This window comes from Peromyscus maniculatus, chromosome 12, assembly GCF_049852395.1.
Source record: "Peromyscus maniculatus bairdii isolate BWxNUB_F1_BW_parent chromosome 12, HU_Pman_BW_mat_3.1, whole genome shotgun sequence".
NCBI lineage: Eukaryota > Metazoa > Chordata > Mammalia > Rodentia > Cricetidae > Peromyscus > Peromyscus maniculatus.
This window is the reverse complement of record NC_134863.1, coordinates 12,127,828-12,140,281: the sequence shown is the minus strand read 5'-3', so window position 1 is coordinate 12,140,281 and position 12,454 is coordinate 12,127,828.

Here is a 12,454-nt window from a genome sequence, read left to right as displayed (position 1 = left end):
AGCAGTGGAGGAGAGTTCCCCTAGTTCCACATCCTCTCCAAAATAAAGTGTCTTCAGTGTTTTTGATCTTAGCCATTCTGACAGGCGTTAAGGTGGTATCTCAGAGTTGTTTTGATTTGCATTTCCCTGATGATTAGGGATGTTGAGCAATTCCTTAAATGTCTTTCAGCCATTTGAGTTTCCTCTGTTGAGAATTCTCTGTTTAGTTCTAAAGCCCATTTCTCAATTGGACTGTTGGTCGTTTTAATGTCTAATTTCTTGAGTTCTTTATATATTCTGGATATCAGTCCTCTGTCACATGTGGGGTTGGTGAAGATCTTTTCCCATTCTGTAGGCTGTCGCTTTGCCTTGTTGACTGTATCCTTTGCTCTACAAAAGCTTCTCAGTTTCAAGAGGTCCCATTGATTGATTGTTTGTCTCAGTGTCTGTGCTACTGGTGTTATATTTAGGAAGTGATCTCCTATGCCAATGCATTCAAGACTACTTCCTACTTTCTCTTCTAGCAGGTTCAGAGTAGCTGGATTTATGTTGAGGTCTTTGATCCACTTGGACTTAAGTTTTGTGCACGGTGACAGATATGGATCTATTTGCAGCCCTCTACACGTTGATATCCAGTTATGCCAGCACCATTTGTTGAAGATGCTTTCTTTTTTCCATTGTACACTTTTGGCTTCTTTGTCAAAAATTATATGTTCATAGATGTGTGGGTTAATGTCAGGGTCTTCACTTCGATTCCATTGGTCCACATGTCGGTTTTTATGCCAATACCAAGCTGTTTTTATTACCGTAGCTCTATAGTAGAGCTTGAAGTCAGGGATTGTGATGCCTCCAGAGGTTGTTTTATTGTACAGGATTCTTTTGACTATCCTGGGTTTTTTGTTTTTCCATATGAAGTTGAGTATTATTCTTTCCAGGTCTGTGAAGAATTGTGTTGGTATTTTGATGGGGATTGCATTGAATCTTTAGATTGCTTTTGGTAAGATTGCCATTTTTACTATGTTAACCCTGCCTATCCATGAGCATGGGAGATCTTTCCATTTTCTGACATCTTTTTCAATTTCTTTTTTCAGGGACTTAAAGTTCTTGTCATATAGGTCCTTCACTTGCTTGGTTAGTGTTACCCCAAGGTATTTTATGTCATTTGTGGCTATTGTAAAGGGTGATGCATCTCTAATTGCCTTCTCAGCTTCTTTGTCCATTGTATATATGAGGGCTACTGTTTTTTTTTTTTTTTTTGAGTTGATCTTGTATCCTGCTGTGTTGCTGAAGGTGTTTATAAGCTTTATCAATTCCTGGGTGGAATCTTTGGGGTCACTCAAGTATACTATCATGTCATCTGCAAATAGGGAAAGCTTGACCTCTTCCTTTCCAATTTGTATCCCCTTAATCTCCTTATGTTGTCTTATTGCTCTGGCTAGAACTTCAAGTACTATATTGAATAAGTATGGGAAGAGTGGACAGCCTTGCCTCATTCCTGATTTTAGTGGAATTGCTTTGAGTTTCTCTCCATTTAATTTGATGTTGTCTGTTGGCTTGCTGTAAATTGCCTTTATTATGTTTAGGTATGTTCCCTGTATTCCTGATCACTCCAAGACTTTTATCATGAAGGGGTGTTGGATTTTGTCAAAGGCCTTTTCTGCATCTAGTGAGATGATCATGTGGTTTTTTTCTTTGAGTTTGTTTATATGGTGTATTACATTGATGGACTTTCGTATGTTGAACCACCCTTGCATCCCTGGAATGAAGCCTACTTGATTATGGTGGATAATTGTTCTGATGTGTTCTTGGAGTCTGTTTGCCAGTATTTTATTGAGTATTTTTGCATCAATGTTCATGAGGGAGATCGGTCTGTAGTTCTTTCTTTGTTGCATCCTTGTTTGGTTTAGGAATCAGGGTAATTGTAGCCTCATAGAAGGAGTTTGGTAATGTTCCTTCTGTTTCTATTATGTGGAACAATTTACAGAGTATTGGTATTAACTCTTCTTTGAAGATCTGGTAGAATTCTGTGCTGAAACCATCTGGTCCTGGGCTTTTTTTTGTTGGGAGACTTAATGACTGTTTCTATTTCCTTAGGGGTTATTGGACTATTTAAATAGTTTATCTGGTCTTGATTTAACTTAGGTATGTGGTACCTATCCAGAAAAATGTCCATTTCTTTTAGGTTTTCCAGTTTTGTGGAGTAGAGGTTTCTGAACTATGACCTGATAATTCTCTTGATTTCCTCAATGTCTGTTGTTATGTCCCCCTTTTCATTTCTGATTTTGTTGATTTGGATTCTCTCTCTCTGTCTTTTGGTTAGTTTGGATAAGGGCTTGTCTATCTTGTTGATTTTCTCAAAGAACCAACTCTTTGTTTCATTAATTTTTTGTATTATTCTCTTAGTTTCTAATTTATTAATTTCACCTCTCACTTTGATAATTTCCTGGCATCTATTCTTCCTGGGAGACTTTGCTTCTTCTTGTTCTAGAGCTTTCAGGTGTGCTGTTAAATCACTAGTGTGAGATTTCTCCAACTTCTTTATGTGAGCATTTAGTGCTATGAATTTCCCTCTTAGCACTGCTTTCATAGTGTCCCATAAGTTTGGGTATGTGGTGTCTTCAGATTTTCATTGATCTCTAGGAAGTCTTTAATTTCTTTCTTTATTTCTTCCTTAACCCATTGGTGATTCAGTTGAGCATTATTCAGTTTCCATGAGATTGTAGGTTTTCTGTAGTTTTTGTTGTTGTTGAAATCTAACTTTAAACCATAGTGGTCTGATAGAACACAGGAGGTTATTCTAATTGTTTTGTATCTGTTGAGATTTGCTTTGTGGCCAAGTATGTGGTCGATTTTAGAGAAAGTTCCATGGGGTGCTGAGAAGAAGGGATATTCTTTCTTGTTAGGATGGGATGTTCTGTAGATATCTATTAGGTCCAATTGGGTCATGACATCAGTTAAGTCCTTTATTTCTCTGTTAAGTTTCGATTTGGGAGATCTGTCCAGTGGTGAAAGAGGGGTGTTGAGATCTCCCATTATTAATGTGTGGGGTTTTATATGTGGTTTAAGCTTTAGTAATGTTTCTTTTACATATGTGGGTGCCCTTGTGCTTGGGGCATAAATGTTCAGAACTGAAACTTCATCTTGGTGCATCATTCCAGTGATGAGGATGTAATGCCCTTCTTGATCTCTTTTGATTGATTTTAGTTTGAAGTCTATTTTGTTGGATATCAGGATGGTTTCACCCGCTTGTTTCTTAAGACCATTTGATTGGAAAGTCTTTTCCCAGCCTTTTATTCTTAGGTAGTGGCTGTCTTTGAATTTGAGATGTGTTTCTTGTATGCAGCAGAAAGATGGGTCCTGCTTTCATATCCATTCTGTCCCGCAGTCCCACAATCCACTTATAAAATAATCACTCAGACGCTTATATCACTTATAAACTGTATGGCCGTGGCAGGCTTCTTGCTAACTGTTCTTTTATCTTAAATTAACCCATTTTTATAAATCTATAACTTGCCACATGGCTGGTGACTTACCGGCGTCTTTACATGCTGCTTGTCCTGGCGGTGGCTGCAGTGTCCCTCCCTCCTTCTTCCTGTTTCCCCAATTCTCCTCTCTCCTTGCCCGCCTACACTTCCTGTCTGGTCACTGGCCATCAGTGTTTTATTTATATAGAACGATATCCACAGCAAAGTCTATGTCTTTTTATAGGTGAATTAAGTCCATTGATATTAAGGGATATTAATGACCAGTGATTGTTCATCCCTGTTATTTTTGGTGGTAGTGTGTGTGTACTTCTCTTTTTTGGGGTTTACTGTTGTGGCTTTATCTATTGCCTGTGTTTTCGAGTGTGTATCTGACTTCCTTCGGTTGGAATTTTCCTTCTAGTGCTTTCTGTAGGGCTAGGTTTGTGGATAGGTATTGTTTAAATCTGGCTTTGTCTTGGAATGTCTTGTTCCTTCTGTCTATGATGATTGAAAGTTTTGCTGGGTATTAGTCTGGGCTGACATTCATGGTCTCTTAGTGTCTGCATTACATCTGTCCAGGTCCTTCTGGCTTTCAAAGTCTCCATTGAGAAATCGGGTGTTATTCTGATGGGTTTACCTTTATAGGTCACTTGGCCTTTTTCCTTTGCTGCTCTTAATATTCTTTCTTTATTCTGTACATTTAGTTGTTTAATTATTATGTGTTGAGGGGACTTTTTTGGGGGTCTAGTCTGTTTGGTGTTCTATAGGCTTCTTGTATCTTCATAGGCATTTCCTTCTTTAAGTTGGGAAAGTTTTCTTCTATAATTTTGTTGAATATATTTTCTGTGCCTTTGAGTTGGTATTCTTCACCTTCTTCTGTCCCTATAATTCGTAGGTTTGGTCTTTTCATGGTGTCCCAAATTTCTTGGACATTTTGGTTCATGACTTTGTTGGCTTTAGTGTTTCCTTCAACTGATGAAACTATTTCTTCTACTGTATCTTCAATGCCAGAGATCCTCTCTTCCATCTCTTGCATTCTGTTGGTTATACTTGCATCTGAAGTTCCCGATCTTTTACTCAGGTTTTCTATTTCCAGCATTCCGTCTGTTTGTGTCTTCTTTATTTTTTCATTTTCCCTTTTCAGGTCTCGGACTGTTTCCTTTGTTTGTTTCATTGCTTTTTCATGATTTTCTTTCAGTACTTTATTGTTTTCTTCCAGTACTTTATTGTTTTCTTTCAGTACTTTATTGTTTTCTTCTAGGACTTTATTGTTTTCTTCCAGGACTTTATTGCTTTCTTGCAGGACTTTATTGTTTTCTTCTAATTTGTTTGCCCTTTCCTCTAGTTGTTTACAGCGTTCTTCCAATTTTCTTGTCTTTTCCTCTACACAAGCCTCTACCTTCTTCATGATGTTACTCATAAGGCTACTTTCTTCTGCTTCTTCCAATTTTTGATGTTCAGGTCTAGATGTTGGAGGCGGGCTAGGTTCTGGTGATGCTGTATTGCTCTTCATTTTGTTGTATGTACTTCTGCCTTGACGTCTGTCCATCTCCTTGTGGTTCCTTCTTGGTCGTATCAGTGTACTTGGTTCAGAAAGAGCTGACAGATTCAGGAAGTCTCTCTCTCTTGTCCAGATGGGAGTTCTCTTGTCCAAATGGGAACTCCAGGGCAGGATGGAAGCTCTTATCTGGCCCAGAAGTCTCTGGTCCAGAAGGGAAGTTGGGAGCAGGATGGGAGCTGGGGGCCGGTCTCTAAGTCTCAGGAGGTGGCTGGGGTCTTGGGCAGATGGGCGTGGGGGTTGGGCAGGTCTTCCCAGAGTGGCTGGTGCCCAGGGATGGGGTCTGGGTTGGGCCCGGATACTCACCTCTGGTCCAGAAGGGAAGTCGGGGGCAGGATGGGAGCTGGGGGTCAGTCTCTAAGTCTCAGGAAGTGGCTGGGGTCTCGGGCAGATGGGCGTGGGGGTAGGACGTGGAGATTGCAGGGGCTGCCGGGGGGCTTGGAAAAGGGGATCCCTCCTGGTGGGGCTAGAAGGGCACCTGCCCGGTGGCCAGAATCTGGGGCCAAGTTGGGCATGTCTTCCCGGAGTGGCTGGTGCCCAGGGATGGGGTCCGGGTTGGGCCTGGATACTCACCTCTGGTCCAGAAGGGAAGTTGGGGGAAGACATTTTCAAATCTTGAACTGTTTCCTTCACCTGTTTTTTTCTTAGCGTTCATGAAGCGGTTTATTAATTTCTTCCAACTGTTTTGTTTGTCTTTTCCCCCATTTCTTAAGGAAAATTTTCATTTCCTCTTTAAGGGCCTTTATCATCTTTATAAAGTTATTTTTTAGGTTGTTTTTTTCTGCTTCTTCTACATTGGGGTGTTCAGGTCTTGCTGTTGTAGAACCACCAGTTTCCAGTGGTGCCATATTGTTCTTTATGTTGTTGAATGTATTCTTACACTGTTGTCTACCCATCTCTTCCTCCAGTTGGTGCAGGTGGGACCTGTGGCTTAGGTGGTTTCTCTTCTTCTGGTGCAGTTGGGGCCTGTGGCTCTGATGATCTCTGATGCCTCAGGTGATGTTTGTGGGTATTTGGAGGCAGCTGCCAGGTCACTGGGGCTTTGATGTCTGAGGGTGAGGGAGAGGCAAGAGAAGTACCCCTAGGGGCTAGAGTCTAGGCAACAGGGCTATCCACCAGGGTGCCCAGACACTCACATCCTCCTCCAGGTGCAGGTGGGGCCCTAGTGGTCACTGATAAGGCTGGGATGGCTGGAGGTGGGTAGATGCCGCTGTAGTGTCTCTGGGGCTTAGGTGTCAGTATATAGGGTAGAGACAGGAGATGTGCCCCTGGAGGCTAGGTCCTAGGGAGCAGGGCTATCCAGCTAATGTTATTTTTAAGATGTTATTTTTTTAACAGCTGAGTAATAACCCATTATGTAAATGTAGCACATTTACTTTCTATTCTATTTCTATTCTTCTGTTGAGGGACATCTAGGTTGTTTCCAATTTCTGGCTACCATGAAGAGCAGCAATGAACATAACTGAACATGTTTCTTTGTGGTAGGATGAAGTGTCATTTGAGTTATTTGCCCAAGAGTGGTAAAGCCTTTTGTGTTTTCTCTATGGAGAATTCTGTTTAGATCTGTAACCCATTTTTAATTGGGTTGTTTGGTTAGTCTTGAGATTTTTATATAATTTGGGTATTAATCTTCTACTAGATATGGAGTTGTTATAAACTTTTCCCATTCTGTAGGCTGTCACTACTATTTGTAGGAATGATGGTGTCCTTTGTCTTACAGAAGCTTCTCAGTTTCATGAGGCCCCATTTATCAATTGTTTAATTTTATGTCCACACTAACAGTGTTCTGTTCAGAAAGTCATCTCCTGTGTCTACAAGTCAAGACTATTTCCTACTTCCTCTTCAGTAAGGTGCAGTGTATCTGGTCTTATGTTGAGGTCTTTGATCTATTGGGAGTTGTTCTGTGAAGGGTTGTAAGTATAGATCTATTTTCATTCTTCTACATGCGGTCATCCTATTTTACCAGAACCATTTGTTGAAGTTGTTCTTTTTTTCCAAAGTGTATTTCTGGCTTCTTTATAAAAATCAGGTGCCAAAAGAGTGTGGATTTATGTCTGGTTCTTCAATTCTATTCCATGCATCAACATGTCTTTGTTTTTTATGCCAATAAAAACAAATATGGTTTTTGTTAATATAACTTTGTAGTACAACTTAAAATCAGGAATAATGAGATCTCCAGCAGTTCTTTTATTGTTCAAATTGTTTTAGCTATCCTAGATTTTTGTTTTTCGATATGAAGTTGAAAATTGTCCTTTGAAGTTCTGTGAAGAATTGTGTTGGGAATTTTGATGGGCATTACACTGAATCAGTAGATTGCTTTTGGTAGGATGGCCATTTTTAGTATGTTAATCCTACTGATCCATGAGCATGGGAGATCTTTCCATCTTCTAATATTTTCTTCAGTTTCTTTTTTCAAAGACTTTAAGTTTTCATCATATAAATCTTTTACTTTCTTGAGTAGAGTTACCCCAAGATATTTTATATTATTAGTGGCTATGGGGATAGGTGTTGTTTCTCTGAGTGTTTTCTCAGTCCATTTGTCATTTGCATATGGGAGGGCTACTGATTTTTTGTGAGTTTATTTTGTATCCAATTACTTTGCTGAAAGGTTTATCAGGTTTATGAGATCCCTGGTAGAATTTTTAGGTTCACTTATGTATAATATCATATCATCTGCAAATAAAGATTCATTGACTTCTCTCTTTACAGTTTGTATCCTTTTGATTTCCTTCAGTTGTCTTATTGCTGTAGTTAAGAGTTCAAGTAGTATGTTGAATAGATATGGAGAGAGTGGACAGCCTTGTCTTGCTTGTGATTTTAGTGGAGTTGTCTTGAGTTTTTCTCCATTTGTTAATGTTGGCTACAGGTGTACTGTAAGCTGCCTTTATTATTTTGAGTATGTCCCCTGTATCCTTAAACTCTCCAGGATTTTAATAATGAAAAGGTGTTGGATTTTTTTCAAAGGTCTTTTCTCCATCTACTGAGATGACCATGTGTAGTTTTTTCTTTCAGTTTGTTTATATGGTAGATTTCATCTATTGATTTTCACATGTTATCCCATCTCTGCATCTCTCAGATGAAGCCTCCTTGATCATGGTGGATGATCTTTTCGATATATTCTTGGATTTGGTTTTCAAGTATTTTATTGAGTATTTTTGTACCTAAGTTCATAAGGGAAAGTGGTCTGTAATTCTCTTTCTCTGTTGGGTATTCATATGGTTTGGGTATCAGGAAAACTGTGTCCTCATAAAATTAATTGGGCTATGTTCCTTTTGTTTCTATTTTGTAGAATAATTTACAGAGTATTAGCATTAACTCTTCTTTGAATGTCTGGTGAATTCTGCACTCAAAATACTTGGCCCTAGGCTATTTTTAGTTGGGAGACTTTTAATAACTGTTTCTATTTCACTAGGAGTTAGGGGTCAGTTTAAATTGCTTGCATGATCTTAATTTAACTTTTGTAAGTGGTACCTATTCAGAAAATTATCCATTCTTTTAGATTTTTCAATTTAGTGGAATACAAGTTTTTAAACTACACCCTCACGATTCTATGGGTTTCCTCTGTCTGTTGTTATGTCCTCCTTTTCATTTCTGATTTTGTAACTTTGGACATTCTCTTTCTGACTTTTAGTTAATTTCGATGAGGGTTTATCTATCATACTGGATTTCTCAAAGAACCAATCTTTAATTGATTCTTTGTATTGTTCTCTTTGTTTCTCTTTTAATTGATTTCAATCTTGGCTTTGATTATTCCTTGCCATCTACTCCTTTGTGTGTGATTTCTTCTTTTTGTTCTAGCGTTTCAGGTGTTCTGTTATATCTTGCTATCATGAGAACTCTTTTGTGGAGTCCTGCCCCACCAGGAACCTAGGTCCCCGAGAAGAGAGACCTGGAACTGAGGAAAGGTAAGTGCACTGCTCGCCAGCCTCCCTTTTACCCGGAATCAGACGCAGCAAGGAGCCAAGTCAGGTAGGGACTCATTTATTTAAAAACAACAAGCTCCTTTTAAAAGCATAAAGAATGAGACTGGGGCAGGGGAGGGGCAAATGCCCCATTGTGCAGATCAGCTTAAAGGTTACCCAATAACACACCTGCAGAGTCTACAGAATTTACAGTGTTGTCTATGAGGGAATTATGTACTGACATCACCTTTCTTGACCTGAAGCACCAATCATATTTTTTTTGTAAGCAACTTGGATTCCACCCTGTACACTCTCCCTTAGGGCCAGCTTTACTAGCACCTGGTTCCATTACCCCCCACCCCCTTGCTTCAGTTGTTTTTTTTTAATTAATTTTTTTTATGTAGGTACTTGGTGCTATGTACTTGCCTCTTAAAATCTCTAGGTCTGCTCTTTTCTGAAGGGAAACAGGAACAGTGGATCTAGGGGAAAGAGGAGGTGAGGGGATTATGAGGAGGGGATGGAGTGGAAGATAAAGACAGGATTATTATATAAGAGAATAATTTTCATTGTATCCCATAATTTTGGGTATGTTGTATATTTATTTTCATTTAATTCTAGAAATTCTTTGTGGTGGTTTGAATGAAAATGGCCTACGTAGGCTCGTAGTGAGTGACATTATATATTGATCTGGCCTGGTGGGAGTAGGTTTGGCTCTTTTGGAAGAAGTGTTCCAAAGAAGGCTTTGAGGTTTCAGAAGTACAAGCCAAGCCCAGTGTCTGTCTTTCTTCCTGCTGCCTGCCAAACCACATGTAGAACTCTCAGTCACCTCTCTAATACCATGTCTGCCTGTGTGCCACCATGCTTACTGCCATGATGATAACCAACTAAACCTCTGAACTGTAAACCATCCCCAATTAAATGTTTTTATTTAAAAAGAGTTGCCATGGTCATGGTGTCTCTTTACAGCAATAGAAACTCTAATGTAGTCTTTAATTTCTTTATTTCTGTCTTGACCCATTTTTCATTTGGTAGAGAGTTGTTCAGTTTCCATGAGTTTGTAAGCTTTCTGTTGATATCAACCTCTATTCTGTGGTGGCTTAATAGGATGTAGTGAGTTATTTCAATTTTCGTGTATCTGTTGAGACTTGCGTTGTGTCCAAGCATGTGGTCAGTTTTGGAGAAAGTTCAATGAGGTGCAGAGAAAGTATATTCTTTTTAGTTTGGGTGAAGTATTCTATAAACATGTTTGGTCTATTTAGTTTATAGCATTTGTTAGCTCAAATATTTCCCTGTTTAGTTTTTGTTTGAATGACCTGCATATTGGTGAGAGTGGGGTATTGAAGTTATACACTGTCACCACATGAGGGTCAATATGTGATATAAGCTGTAGTAGTGTTGCTTTTTACAAACTTTGGTGCCCTTGTGTTTGGGGCATAGTTGTTAAGAACTGAAATGTTATCTTGGTGGATTTTTCCTTTGATGAGTATGTAGTGTCCCTTCCCATCTCTTCTGATTAGTTCTGGCTTGAAGTCTGTTTTGTTAGGTAGTAAAATGGCTGCACAACCTTGCTTCTTAGGTTCATTTGCTGGGAATACCTTTTTTCAAATCTTTACTCAGAGGGAATGCCTATTTTTCGTTTTGAGGTATGTTTCTTGAATGCAACAGAAGGATAGATCCTGTTTTCATATCCATTCTATTGATGTCTATGTCTTTCTGTTGGGCAGTTGAGATCATAGCTATTGAGATATCAATGACCGATGATTGTTGATTCCTGTTGTGTTGCTGTTGTTATTGTGTTTTTGTTGTTGGTGGTGGTGGTGTGTTTGTGTGTGTGTGTGTGTGTGTGTGTGTGTGTGTGTGTGTGTGTGTTTTACCTTCTTTTTGTCTTGCTGGTGTGAGATTATTCCCTGTGTCTTCATGGTTGTAGCTGACCTCCTTAGGTTGCTGTTTTCCTTCTAGCACCTTCTGTAGAGCTAAATTTGTAGATAAATACTGATTAAATTTGGCTTTTGTCTTATTTAGGGTTTCTATTGCTATGAGAAGATACCATGATTCAGAAACTCTTATAAAGGAAAACATTTGAGATGACTTGCTTACATTTTCAGAGGTCTAATTCATTATCATCATGGCAGAATGCAGGCAGGCATGGTACTGGAGAAGTAGCTGAGAATTTACGTCTTGCAAGCAACAGAAAGTGATCTGAAACACTGGGGTGATATCTTGAGCATATATGAGACCTCAAACCCTGCCTCTACAGTGACATGCTTCCTCCAACATGACCACACCTACTCTACCAAGGTCACATCTCCTTATAGTGCCAATCCCTTTGGGGCCATTCTCTTTCAAACCACCACAGCTTTATCATGGAATATCTTATTTTCTCCATCTATGGTGACTGAAAGTTTTGCTGGGTATAGTAGTCTGGGCTGGCATCTGTGGTCTCTCAGAGCCTATAGAATATCTGTCCAGGCTCTTCTGGCTTTTAGAGTGTCCATGGAAAAGTCAGGTATAATTCTAATTGGTCTGCCTTTATGTTACTTCATCTTTTTTCCCTTGTAGCTTTTATTTTTTTTATTGTTCTATATATTTAGTATTCTATTATGTGCTGAGAGGGACTTTCTTTTCTTGGTCCCACCTATTTAGTGCTCTGTATGCTTCTTGTACCTTTTATTCACATCTCCTTTTTTAGGTTAGGAAAATTTTATTCTATGGTTTGGTTGAAAATATTTTCTGGGCATTTGAGCTAGATTTCTTCTCCTTCCTCTATTCCTATTATTCTTAGATTTAGTTTTTTCATAGTGTCCCATCTTTCCTGGATATTTTGTGTCAGTGGTTTTTTAGAATTACCATTTTCTTTGACTGATGTATCAATTTCTTCTATCATACCTTCAACACCTGATATTCTCTCATCCTCTCTTGTATTCTGTCAGTGAAGCCTGCCTCTGTGGTTCCTTTTAAAATTTCTAAGTTTTTCATTTACAGAATTCCCTGTTTGGTTTGTTGTTGTTGTTGATTCTATTTTCATTTTCAGGTCTTGAATTGCCTTATTCATCTTCTTCCTCCATTTGTCTTTTCCTGTATTTAAGGAACTTATTCATTTCCTCCCACTGTTTGCTTTCCTGGACTTCTTTAAGGGATTTATTAATTTCCTCTTTAAGGACCTCTATCATCTTCATACAGACTGTTTTAAGATCTTTTTTTCTAGTGCTTTTAGCTAAACTGGAATATCCAGGGCCTGTTTTGGTATGCCGTGGAATAATCTTTCTACACTGTGAATATGTATTGCTCTCACTGTAAATAAAAAGCTGTTTGATCCATAGCGAGGCAGGATTTTCAGTGCAGAGAAAAATGTTGGGAAGGAGAGCAGGGTCTGAGAGGTCTCCAGGAAATACAGAGGGAAGGAGACATACTGGAGGACAGGTAAAGCCATGAGCCATGTGGAAATTCATAGATTAATAAAAATGGGTATATTAAAGTTGTAAGAATTAGTTGGTAATAAGCCTGAGCTATCAACCAAGCATGTATAATTTATATTAAGTCTTCATGTCAGG